Source organism: Portunus trituberculatus, chromosome 38, assembly GCF_017591435.1.
Source record: "Portunus trituberculatus isolate SZX2019 chromosome 38, ASM1759143v1, whole genome shotgun sequence".
Lineage (NCBI taxonomy): Eukaryota > Metazoa > Arthropoda > Malacostraca > Decapoda > Portunidae > Portunus > Portunus trituberculatus.
This window is the reverse complement of record NC_059292.1, coordinates 2,815,579-2,828,488: the sequence shown is the minus strand read 5'-3', so window position 1 is coordinate 2,828,488 and position 12,910 is coordinate 2,815,579. Positions and strand designations below refer to the sequence as shown.

General features: G+C 35.4%; 1 protein-coding gene across 3 annotated transcripts in view; it reads left to right on the top strand.

The window, feature by feature from the left end:
- Window positions 1-12,910, top strand: part of LOC123514531 (mitochondrial dicarboxylate carrier-like) — a 43,797-nt gene that overhangs the window by 11,958 nt on the left and 18,929 nt on the right. Inside the window, exon 2 of one of the 3 annotated variants that reach the window (XM_045272440.1) lies at window positions 7,212-7,413. The exons of the other annotated variants lie outside the window; for them this stretch is intronic. The gene's annotated coding sequence lies outside the window, so the exon portion shown is untranslated. The remainder of the gene's footprint in view (window positions 1-7,211; window positions 7,414-12,910) is intronic. 3 annotated transcript variants of the gene reach the window in all.

Genomic DNA, 12,910 nt, shown 5'->3' with positions numbered 1-12,910 from the left:
TAGTTGTAGTTTTACAGGGCCTGGGCTTTATGCTCGTGTGGCCCCGTCTCCATATCTACACTTATCCAATCTTACTTTAAAAGTATACACACTCGTTGCAGACACTACTTCATTTAAACTGTTTCACGTCTCAATACATCTTTGCGGGAAACTATATTTTTTAACATCTCTCAGACATCTTCCTTTTCTCAGCTTTTTACTATGCAATCTTGTGCTTCGGATGTCATATTCTTCTCTCAGGATCAGTTTCTCATAATCCACTTGGTCCATTCCGTTGATCAATTTATAAACTTGTATCAGATCTCCTCTCTCCCTTCTTTGTTCCAGGGTTGGTAGATTCATAGCCTTTAGTCTCTCCTCATATGTCATCCCTTCAAATTCTGGAATAATTCTTGTAGCCATTTTTTGTAGTCTCCAATTTCCTTATGTGTTTCTTTTTATGAGGGGTCCACACTACTCCTGCATATTCCAATCTGGGTCTTATTATAGTACTTATCAATTTCTTCATCATTTCTTTGTCCATGTAGTAAAATGCTATTAATTTGTTTTTGGTGGCACATATGTTACAGTGATTGTTAACTTATTTTTACTAATATGCATCTTAACATACAATACTTCTGCTTTTCCTTCCCCATATTCCACTTGGTTTTATCACTATCTCCTTCCTTAACATAATCATGACTCCTCCTTCTTTACCCACTCTGTCTCTTCTCCATACATTATACCTATTATCCAAGTCTATTTTGATTGCCTTATTTAGTTTTGTTTCAGCCAGGCATACAATATCTGGATTTTCTTTATTTATGTAATCTCTTAATTTTAGTTTACTTGATAAAACCCCGTCTATGTTCGTATACATCATTTTTAGTCTTTTGGCTTTATCATTTTTAGTTAAACTTGTTCCACTTTTTTCTCTTCCTTCTCGTTTATATACCATTTCCTTATCCTGTCTCCGAGAATTTTCCAAAAAAATGCCTTCTTCTCCTCTTCTGACCTTTCATTATTCTTTTCCCTTACTGCTGCTGCCAGTTCATTGTATCTCTTCCTTTCTTCCTCATTTCTATTTTTTTTTATATAGATATCCTTGCAGCCTTCTGTTTCTCTAAGTTTTGTTGTTCTATATAATATTTCTTCTGTTGCTGCTTGTGATTTTAGTAGTATTTTAATTGGTCTTGTTTTTCCTTCTTGATATGGTCCCATTCTGTTTATTTCTTCTACTTCCTCTTCCAAGTTCTGCCTATCTTTGTCGTTTAGATTCTTCAGTAGGTCTTTGACTGATTTCATTTCTTCTTTTCTCTTTTTGGTCTATATTTTATATTTTTCTTTTATTCCAAATACGATTACACTCTTCTTTTTTTCTGCAATTTCTCTAACTAGATTTTCTTTTGTCTTGAGGACTCCTATCATTTTGTTTGTCATATTTTCTTCTTTTTCTTTAAGTTGTTCTTGAATCACCTCCTGAAAATCAGCCTTATCTTTCTTATCTTGGACTCTCCATGCTTGTACTTCTTTTTTAATCACATTCTGTACTCTTTCCTTTTCCTTGTTTACTAGATCTTTCAGCTTCTCTTTTCTTTCTCGGCTTTACCGAGTCCTTCTTCCATCTGCTTTTTGTAGTTAGCTACTTCCTTTTTTAGTTCTTCGTTGTCCGCTCTTAGCCTAGCTTCGTTTTCTTCCACTTTTTTTATCCTTTCTCTCAGTTTTATAAACTCTTTTTCCTGTTCTTCATTCTCTTTCATTTCCATATTCTCCTTTATCAATTTATCTAGTTTAATGTTCAATATTTAACACTCTCTTAAGTAGTGAAGTATTCGTCGTATCGAAGCCTTCGAATACGTGCTCTCCCTCACCAACATAGTCATCATCAGCGTGTGTGTGTGTGTATTTACCTAGTTGTATTTACCTAGTTGTAGTTTTACAGGGCCTGGGCTTTATGCTCGTGTGGCCCTGTCTCCATATCTACACTTATCCAATCTTACTTTAAAAGTATGCACACTCGTTGCAGACACTACTTCTTCATTTAAACTGTTCCATGTCTCAATACATCTCTGCGGGAAACTATGTTTTTTAATATCTCTCAGACATCTTCCTTTTCTCAGCTTTTTACTATGCGATCTTGTGCTTCAGATGTCATATTCTTCTCTCCGGATCAGTTTCTCATTATCCACTTGGTCCATTCTGTTGATTAATTTATAAACTTGTATCAGGTGTCCTCTCTCCCTTCTTTGTTCCAGGGTTGGTAGATCCATAGCCTTTAGTCTCTCCTCATATGTCATCCCTTCAAATTCTGGAACCATTCTTGTAGCCATTTTTTGTAGCCTCTCCAATTTCCTTATGTGTTTTCTTTTTATGAGGGGTCCACACTACTCTTGCATATTCCAATCTGGGTCTTATTATAGTACTTATCAATTTCTTCATCATTTCTTTGTCCATGTAGTGAAATGCTACTCCAATATTCCTTAGCAAATTATATGTTTCTTATTATAGTACTTATCAATTTCTTCATCATTTCTTTGTCCATGTAGTGAAATGCTACTCCAATATTCCTTAGCAAATTATATGTTTGAGAAACATATAATTTGCTAAGGAATATTGGAGTAGCATTTCACTACATGGACAAAGAAATGATGAAGAAATTGATAAGTACTATAATAAGACCCAGATTGGAATGTGTGTGTGTGTGTGTGTGTGTGTGTGTGTGTGTGTGTATACAGTGGAGACTCAATGCTCAAACGAAAAAGTTCGATTTAATACTAAAAAAAATATCTGATAGTTGAACGTCCACACATGGGGTTGTAAGCAAAGGCTCCCTGGTGTCCTCCTTCCCCATCCACCAGTTATGACTTGTGCTGCACCAGTCATCAGACTAACATTCTCCTGCATTCTATCTGTAGTTTTTCATTTATAAACTTACATTAACACCAAAGGCTTATTAGTAGTGAAAATATCTGGTAATGAAACGGCCGCATATTTGGTCGTATACAAAGCTCTGTCATCTCCCTTCTCGCAGCAGCCACTGTACCATTCTGATACCTTATTACTGGTAATACCAGTATTACCGTAATAACAGTATACCGGATGCCGGTGCACATCCTTAGTATTGCTGTGTCTTGGGAAAACATTCTCCTGCGTTCTGTCAATAGTTTTTCATTTAGAAACTTACGATGGCACCAAAGAGGCTTATTAGTGATGAAAATAAGGAATTTAGTGAGAAAACAAGTGTTAGTGAGCCACAGCCTTCCATTAATTGATTCACAGGAATCACACAAGGAGAAAATTTACAGTGACATTTTTGTGGATAGTGACTCCCTCCTCCTCCCCTCCCTTCTCCTCTCTTCTAAGTTATCCATCACCAGCCTTCACTTATGGTATATAATAATAAAGATTGTAAAAAAAAAAAATACTTTGAAATTTTTACAAACTTGAGGTTTTGCTAAGATTAGAACGAATTATCTGATTTATAGGTATCACTTGTCAGACTTTTTAATACTCAAACAGCCATTTGGAGCGAATTAAGTTTGAGTATTGAGTCTCCACTGTATGTGTGTATGTATGTATATATATATATATATATATATATATATATATATATATATATATATATATATATATATATATATATATATATATATATATATATATATATATATATATATATATATATATATATAGGTAACTCGATTTACACGATAGATGTGCTCCAAGATGCCTCTAAATCGAGTTACCTATATATATATATATATATATATATATATATATATATATATATATATATATATATATATATATATATATATATATATATATATATATATATATATATATATATATATATATATATATATATATATATATACAGGCAAACCCCGTTTAACGAAGGTTCATACAACGAAATTTCGCTATAAGGAAGGTTTCATTTTACTACCACCTGCTCGTTTAACGAACACCAAACTCGCTTTAACGAAGTTTTATCCAGGTAATTTTTTTCTAAATTTGAAAGCCCCACTGTATCATACAAGCTGACAGGCTTTTAAATACATCAAGAGCAGCTGGTACTAAGGCCTGCCTCAGGAGAAATCCTGAGACACCTGTAGAATAAAGATCAAGATCAAGCCTCTCATGGACAACACAGGCTCTGCCGATACAAAGGCCTGACTCAGAAGAAATTCTGTGTCACCTGTAGCATCAAGATCAAGATCACACGCACCACTCACTGCCCAGTCAAAACATAACAGCGTCACCAGCAGCTCATCTTTTTTAGTTCAACTTACCACCAAAACCCCCTGCAATGTGGCCTAACGTTCCTAAGAAGACCAGGAAGTGTCTTACTCTCGAAGTGAAGCTGGGTATTATTCACAGACAAGAGAAAGGCCAGAAAACTAATAACATTGCTTCCCACCATGGCTTGACTCCATCTACTGTCTACTATTTTCAAGTCAAGAGACTCTATTAAGAAGGCTAGTGAGACCTCATCTTCCTTGCAAGCTAAAAAGAACCACCAGAACTCGGGACTCTACAATGGATAAAATGGAAAGCCTTGTGGAAATATGGTACATAGGTTTTGTATGCAGTACCATGATGCGCACTTTGTTTACATTTCACAGGTTGCCGGTTAGTGTATTTCCCATTTCACTCTCCCTCCCTTCATAAAGTTAAGATCATCAACATTATAAAGTTACGTACATACATACATTAGTGTACATTATAATGACTTAAACTAAACTACCTAAATGTTTAACTTCATAATTTTTACTTTCATTAAATCTTTTACTGTACTATGATGCACTCTCACTTTGCTTACTCTCAATGGAAGTTCAAATCAGGGGTTAAACTTGTTATAATCGGTTCGCTTAACGAAGTTTTGCTTAACGAAGTGTTTTTTTGGAATGTAACCCTTTCGTTAAACGGGGGTTGCCTGTATATGTGTGTGTATATATATATATATATATATATATATATATATATATATATATATATATATATATATATATATATATATATATATATATGTTTAAATAAATATATATATATATATATATATATATATATATATATATATATATATATATATATATATATATATATATATATATGTATATATATATGTTTATAAATAAATAAATATATATATATATATATATATATATATATATATATATATATATATATATATATATATATATATATATATATATATATATATATATATACACAGGTAACTCAATTTACGCGATAGATGCACTCCAAGAGGCATCGCGTATATCAAAATTTGCCTAAAACAAACATGTAATTCTCATAAGAAACAATAGATAATAGGGAGGATGTGAGATGTGGTCCAAAAAAATTTGTACAAAGTACTCTATTTACTTGGCTTAATTAACATGTTTTTATTATTTAGTATTCTAAATACTAGAAGTGTATTTAAAGTAAAGGGAAAAGCAGGAAATAATAAGAGAAAGCAAAAAATAATAAGAGAAAACAACAAAACAAAGAATACGTAAACCCAACACTCACTGCGTCACTGCCTTCACCACTCACACCACAGTCAGTCACCATCTTCCTCTGAGCTTTACCACTTTATAAAAAATCCACTTATCAAAAATAACCCCACATGCAGAAGAAGATGAAGAACATTTTGGGGCCACCTTGGTGAATTATAGGCAGATTGAAGAGAATCCGTGTGTGCTCAGTGCTGGCAGACTGCAAATGAGGCACGAGAAGAGCAGAGCTCCCACCTATCGGCCAGCTGCAGAACTCTCTGGCGCGTAGTTTGAAATTGCTTCTGGCACTCAGTTTGAAAATGCGGTTGGGCCAAATTGCGTATAAGCAAACCGATCGCGCAAATTAAATTAATTGTAATATTTTTTCGTTTGCGTTACAACAAAAACGCGTAAATCAAACACATGTAAATTGAGAATTACCTATATATATATATATATATATATATATATATATATATATATATATATATATATATATATATATATATATATATATATATATATATATATATATATATATATATATATATATATATATATATATATATATATATATATATATATATATATATATATATATATATATATATATATATATATATATATATATATATATAGTGATGAGTTGAATAGCCATCAGCCCTCTCCCTTTCAGAAGACCCTTATGACTAGTGTTCCCTCCCATGGGAGATATAGTACAGCATACATGCCTTGCTGTGAAAAGAAGTTTTGGTGACAAAACATTTTTTTTTTTTTTTTTACATTACAAGGGCACTGGCCAAGGGAAAACAAAGTGTTGGAAAAAAAAAATCCGCTGGTTGCCAGGCCCTGTTAAGAGGAAAGTAGAGAAAAAACAAAAAAATCTAAAAGGAGGGTCCAGTTAACGTAAGAGGTGTCTTGACACTCCTCTTTTGAAAGAGTTTAAGTCATAGGCAGGTGGAAATACAGACACAGGTAGAGAGTTCCAGAGTTTACCAGTGTAGGGAATGAAGGAGTGAAGATACTGGTTAACTCTTGCATTAGGAAGATGGACAGAATAGGGATGAGAAGAAGTAGAGTCTTGTGCAGCGAGGCCGCAGGAGGGGAAGGCATGCAGTTAGCAAGTTCAGAAGAGCAGACAGCATGAAAACAGCGGTGAAGACAGATAAAGATGCAACATTGCGGCGGTGACTTAAAGAATCAAGACAGTCAGTTAGAGGAGAAGAGTTGATAAGACGAAAAGCTTTAGATTCCACCTTGTTTAGTAAAGCTGTGTGTGTGGATCCCCCCCAGACATGAGAGCCATACTCCATACACGGGCGGATAAGGCCCTTGTACAGAGCAAGCAGCTGGGAGGGAGAAAAATGGACGAAAAAGTTAAAGGACAGTAGCTTGAGGAACTATTGAGTCCCCTTTTTTAAGGCACTTGTCAGTGGCTGTATTGAAGCAGTGAATGCAGGATCTTCTTTTCAATTCCTATGCTGATGCTTCATTTGGTATTGGGAAGTCTTGAATAGCATTTGTGTGACCCTTACTTCTTCCTTTTGATTGAAACATAAGATAAATGGACCACTTGGAATGGCATGATCCTTCACAATGTTCTAGATAAATGTTTGTGCCCACACCAGGAGTGAGTGGGGCTGATGCCATATAAGGACCTTTAAGGTACACAAAGCTCGTAATATTAAACACTAATAATAATGTTAAATGTGTATATTTCTCAAATTGCAGCTAGAGACAGACTTGGAAGTTTAAAGGCAGAGAACAGCAGACAGGATGTGAGCATGAAACCACAGTTCTTATGCAGAATAGGGTGGATTTTGCCAGAACTAAAAGCTCATCAAAGCTCAAGGCCAGAGAGGGCATAGAAAACACCATCAGGAAGAATTCGTTTAGCAAGTGCAATGAAGTCCATTAAGTGAGAGAGGTGGAGGTGAGTTTGGGAAATACCTTGAATTCCCAACATCCCAAATTAAAGGGAAGTTGCCACACTTCACCAGATGATTTGATATGAGGCATGTAGAGTTGGTCAACTAAACTTTTTTCCTTTATATGTGATCCCTTTATGAGTGTAACTAAAGAAAATACTTAACCACTTTTGCTCATTATAAGGCAGAGAAGCTGTAAAATAGTAAAAAAATAAATAAAATAAAAAAATAGCTAAGTATTAGTGTGAACAGAACAGCATTTCTGCCCTAATGTCTTTACCTCCTTCCAGCATTGATAACCTTTATTTGTCATCCTTTTCATGTGCTTCTACAGTACAATAATGCCTTTATTATAAATCCTTTAGACAATTTTTTTTTTTTTTTTTTTTTTTTTTTCTTGTGGCTTACAGTCTTGTCCCTATGTGATTCTTAAATATTATTATAAATACTGGTTTCACAGATAGTGCTTTGTACATTCTATGCATCAGTTTCCTGACATTTCAAACCAAATATGTAACAAAATATTTGTACATATATGGCTTGTAATTAATTATATTAGACCAGAACATGTTCAGTAATTATCAGCAAAAAAAATAAAGTTTCAAGAGATGGCTTGGTATGGTGGCCTGTGAATTGCCTGTTCAATTCACTTTGATGGTGTTAGACCACTTTCACCAAGCCGAAGAGCTTTTAAGGTTGAGAGTGAAAATAATTATGGTCATATTTACTACAACTCCATGTCAGAAAGTATCAGCTGAAGAGTTAGATAGAAAAAAAAAAAAAAAAAAAAATTTGATACAGTCAGAAATAAGTTGATGTACCAAGAAATGTTGGTATCAAGACAGGATCACATACTTGTAGCTCATGCCCTGTGTGTTACAACTTAAGAAGCTCACACACACACACACACACACACACACACACACACACACACACACACACACACACACACCCACACCCACACCCACCCACCCACCCACCGTAGACACCGTGCTGACCAGACGTCTCTGAGCAGCTCACAGGAAAAAGCTACAACAGGAGCTGGAGACTGACCTAGACATATGTACAGTGGGAGAAGGGGCCATAGGTTCTCCTGTCTCCATATTAAATAAGTTTTGGATTGTATGTACGGAAAGAAAAACGAGAGAGAGAGAGAGATATGGAACAGAGTAGTGCTGCCAGACGTATGACGGAATCAAAACATACGCCATCTTGTGAAAACCAACGGTTCATTGAAACTTTTATTGGATTAAGGAAACTAACTGAGGATATTATGGACAAAGATTTTTCTGGATTCAGGGACAAAAGAAGTAGTATGAGGAGGTTGATCAACATAGAAAAGGAGTTAAGGTACATAAAGGAAGTGATGTTGAGTCTAATGGACAAACAGGACAGACTGACAATGGAAAACACAGAAGTGAAATTGAGATTGGTAGAATGTGAGAAAGTCAGTGCAATCCAATCAGGGATTAAAAGAAGAGTTCAAGAAATAAAGAAACAAAATGATGTACTAAAAGCCACATGCCAATACACTTAACCCTCGGCTATCGCGCCCAATTGGGGCTGAAATAGCCGCGCTATAGCCGAAAACACGATAGCCGAATTGAACAACTAATGGTGAAAATTGTTATTGGTACTGCAACCACAAATTTTACTCCTAATATCCCTCATTTTTATCTTCTTTTTAATTACTGTATAATCCATTGGTACCAATTAAAACATGTCAAGGTTATAACATAAAAAAAATTACATCAGCTCATTGTATTTACTAGAGATGTACCGATGCATCGGTATTGGTATTGGAATCAGCAGTATTGGCCCATTTTTTTGGGTATCGGTATCGGTATCGGCTTATTTTATGCCGATACTTCCGATACCTAAAAGGAATTTACTACTTAGTGATATATTCGATATAAGATATTGATTACTGAGTAATTTACCTTTGCAAATAGCTTCAAAAAGCTTCTAGAATTGCTCCTATTTCACAAACGTTCTCAGAAGGACTTACAGCATACCCCAAAACAAAGCCTCCCATCTGATAACGATTGCCGTTCACCAACTCATTCTGGTATCCAGTGCAGTAATCACTATAAGTAGTAGTATCAGTATCGGCCCAATTAGGTGGTATCAGTATCAGTATCGGAATCGGCCAAAATTTTGCTATCGGTTTTGGCCAAAGAGCGCTCAGATACCCCATAACGTCATGGCTGGGCACGCAATAGCAGGTATCTGAGGTCACGATAATGAAATTTCAGCAGCTTTTCATGGGTGCGTGATAGCAATAAAACGCGATAACTGAAGTCGCGATAGCCGAGGGTTGACTGTATTACAAAAACTCCTTAAGGAGCTTACAGGTTAAAGTGCAGGATGGGATTGTGGACAGGGTAGGAGGTGGATTGGGTGAAAACAAGCTGAAGGAACTACAAAATGCATGGAAGCAGGAACAGGAAGAGGAAAAAGTTAAATTTTCAGAGGTAGATAACAGAGTAGAGTCCTTATGGCTGGATGTTAGAGTAAACAAAAGTAAGGTTATTAGAGTAGGAGCTTTTTATAGACCACCTAACCAGTCAGCAGATGTAGACAACCTTATGGTAGATGAGATAAATAGGGGGTGTACTAGTCAGACAATTATCTTAGGGGATTTTAATTTTAAGTCAGTAAACTGGGAGAGGATGGTAGGAGATGCTAGTGAAAATAAGTTTATGGAAAGTTTTCAGGATAACTATTTAGTGCAGATAGGTAGACAGATCAGAGAAAAGAGGGCATATAGAGAGTTGCAGAAAAGTGGGGAAGATGTAGATTTGATTAGGTACAGACAGGCCAGGGATGATTTGAGTAAGGTTAGAAAAAAAAAGTAAAAGGCAGGCAGAGATAAAACTAGCTAGAGCTGGTAGTAAAGATCCCAAAAAATTATATAGTTATTACAAGGTCAGTGATAAAAGAAATAAGGATAGGATTGGACCACTCAGAAAAGATGGTGTAGTAGTGGATCAAAATGAAGACGGTAGAATTATTGAATGAACAATTTTCTTCAATATTTACTAGGGAAAGAATAGGAAATCATGTTACAAACAATGCGACGAGTAGTTTAAGAGCTTTAGAAAATATTGATATAAAACCGGGAATTATTAGGAAATTTATTCTTGAACTAGATGATAGGAAAGCTAGTGGTCCTGATGAGCTACATGCCAGAGTACTTAGGGAGGGTGTAGACAGTATTTCTGAAGCACTTAAGTTAATCTTTGAAAGATCACTTAGGTTTGCTGAGATACCTCAGGACTGGAAGTTAGCTAATGTTACACCAATATTTAAAAAAGGTAGGAAGGATGATGCGAATAATTATAGACCGATCAGTTTAACTAGTATAGTATGTAAGATACTAGAGAAAATCATTAAGGGTAGTATTTGGGAGCATTTAAATGAGAATAGATTAATTAGAGATACCCAACATGGCTTTAGATCAGGGAGGTCCTGTCTTACAAATTTGCTCGATATCTTAGAATATATTACCAAGGAGTTAGATGATGGAAATAGCATAGATGTTATATATCTAGATTTTAGCAAGGCATTTGATAAGGTACCGCATAGGAGGCTAGTGTACAAATTGAGACTACATGGGATAGGGGTAGGTTAGTTGATTGGATTAGTGAATGGCTTTCTGATAGGAAACAGAGAGTAGTATTAAATGGGGCAATGTCTGAGTGGAAGGAAGTGGTTAGTGGGGTACCCCAAGGATCAGTGCTAGGACCTCTTCTTTTCTTGGTGTACATTAACGATTTAGATATAGGAATTAGTAGCAAAGTATCAAAGTTTGCAGATGATACTAAGATAGCATGTGCAGTACAGGGTGAAAAGGACAATTACAGAATACAACGAGACCTGGACAGGCTGATAGCATGGGCAGACAGGTGGCAGATGGAGTTTAATTCTAAAAGTGTCAGGTTATGCATTTAGGTAAAGACAACACAAACTTTAGCTATGAGATGGAGGGATGTTGGCTAGAGGCAGTAGAGGAGGAAAGGATTTAGGAGTAGTGATAGACAGGACTATGAAATTTTCAAAGCAATGTTTAGAAGCAAGAAATAGGGCAAATAGGATCCTGGGTTTTATAAATAGAAATGTTAGTTATAAAAGTAAGGAAGTGGTGCGTAGCTTATATAATTCCTATGTTAGGCCCCATTTAGAGTATTGCATACAGGCCTGGTCACCCCATTATAGGCAGGATATCAACATGTTAGAAGCAGTTCAGAGAAGAGCAACTAGGATGATACCAGCATTAAAGCGCCTGGAGTATAGAGATAGATTAAAGGAATTAAACATGTTTTCATTTGAGAGGAGATGTATAAGAGGGATATGATAGAGTTATTTAAAATGTTCTCAGATACAAACTACATAGATGTGAGATCTTTCTTTACCTTAGAGGAGGGAAGTAGGACTAGAAATCATGGCAGGAAGATTAGAAAGCAAGGCTGCAGGTTAGATATAAGAAAATATTTCTTTAGTCATAGGGTGGTAGACTTCTGGAATGCATTGCCAGAGAGGGTTGTAAATAGCACTAGTTTGACAATGTTTAAAACAGATTAGATAAGCACTTAAATTTATTAGATTTATAATTATGTATAGTGCTGCATGATAGTTTTTATAAGAAATTTACTATAGTTAAACAAGACATGATCCCCATGTATGGGGATCACAGATTGTAGAGGAATTCGCTGCAGGACTTAGCCCTGTTAAGGGCCAAATATTTAGAATTAGTATATAATGTATTGTGTAGTACTTGTAAGTGTATCTTTAAGTACTGATGATGAGGTCGCTGTGCGACTGATACAGGATAACCTAGATGGGCCCTGGTGGCCCTTTGTTATCCTATTATTTATGTTATGTTATGTTATGTTATGTTATGTTATGTTGTAAAGAGGCAAATTCAGGAAAACACGAAAGTCGCTGTAATTCAAGTAATCAAAGAGAAAGAAGACCTGGTGCGAGATACAGTGAATAAGAGGAAAAGCTTTGTGGTTTTTGGGATGAAGGAAAAGAAAAATCCAAATAGATTCATGAGAGAAAGTTAAGAGAGAGAATTGGCCAAAACTGTTATCAAACAAGTTTAAGACAGCACACAAGAACTAGACCAGGAGGTGGAGGAAGTGATCAGGCTTGGTAGATACAGTGATGTGTATCAGGCTGGGTGTTAAAAGAATGTAAAGAGCAACTACTGGATCCAATTTGGTAAATAATTTCAAGTTCAATAAATGAAAGGAGAGTTCCACTAGAATGGAAGAGAGCCAACATTGTTGTGAAATAATTATCAAAGAAAAATGGGTTAAATTTCTAGAAGAGAAGCAAGTCATATCAAGCAGACAATCTGGGTTCAGGACAGGGCAGTCATGTGTATCAAACTTATTAAGCTTTTACTCGAGAGTTATTGCAGGGCTGGAAAACAGAGATGGATGGGTGGACACAGTATACCTGAAAATAAAAAAAAGGCTTTTGATAAAGTCTCTC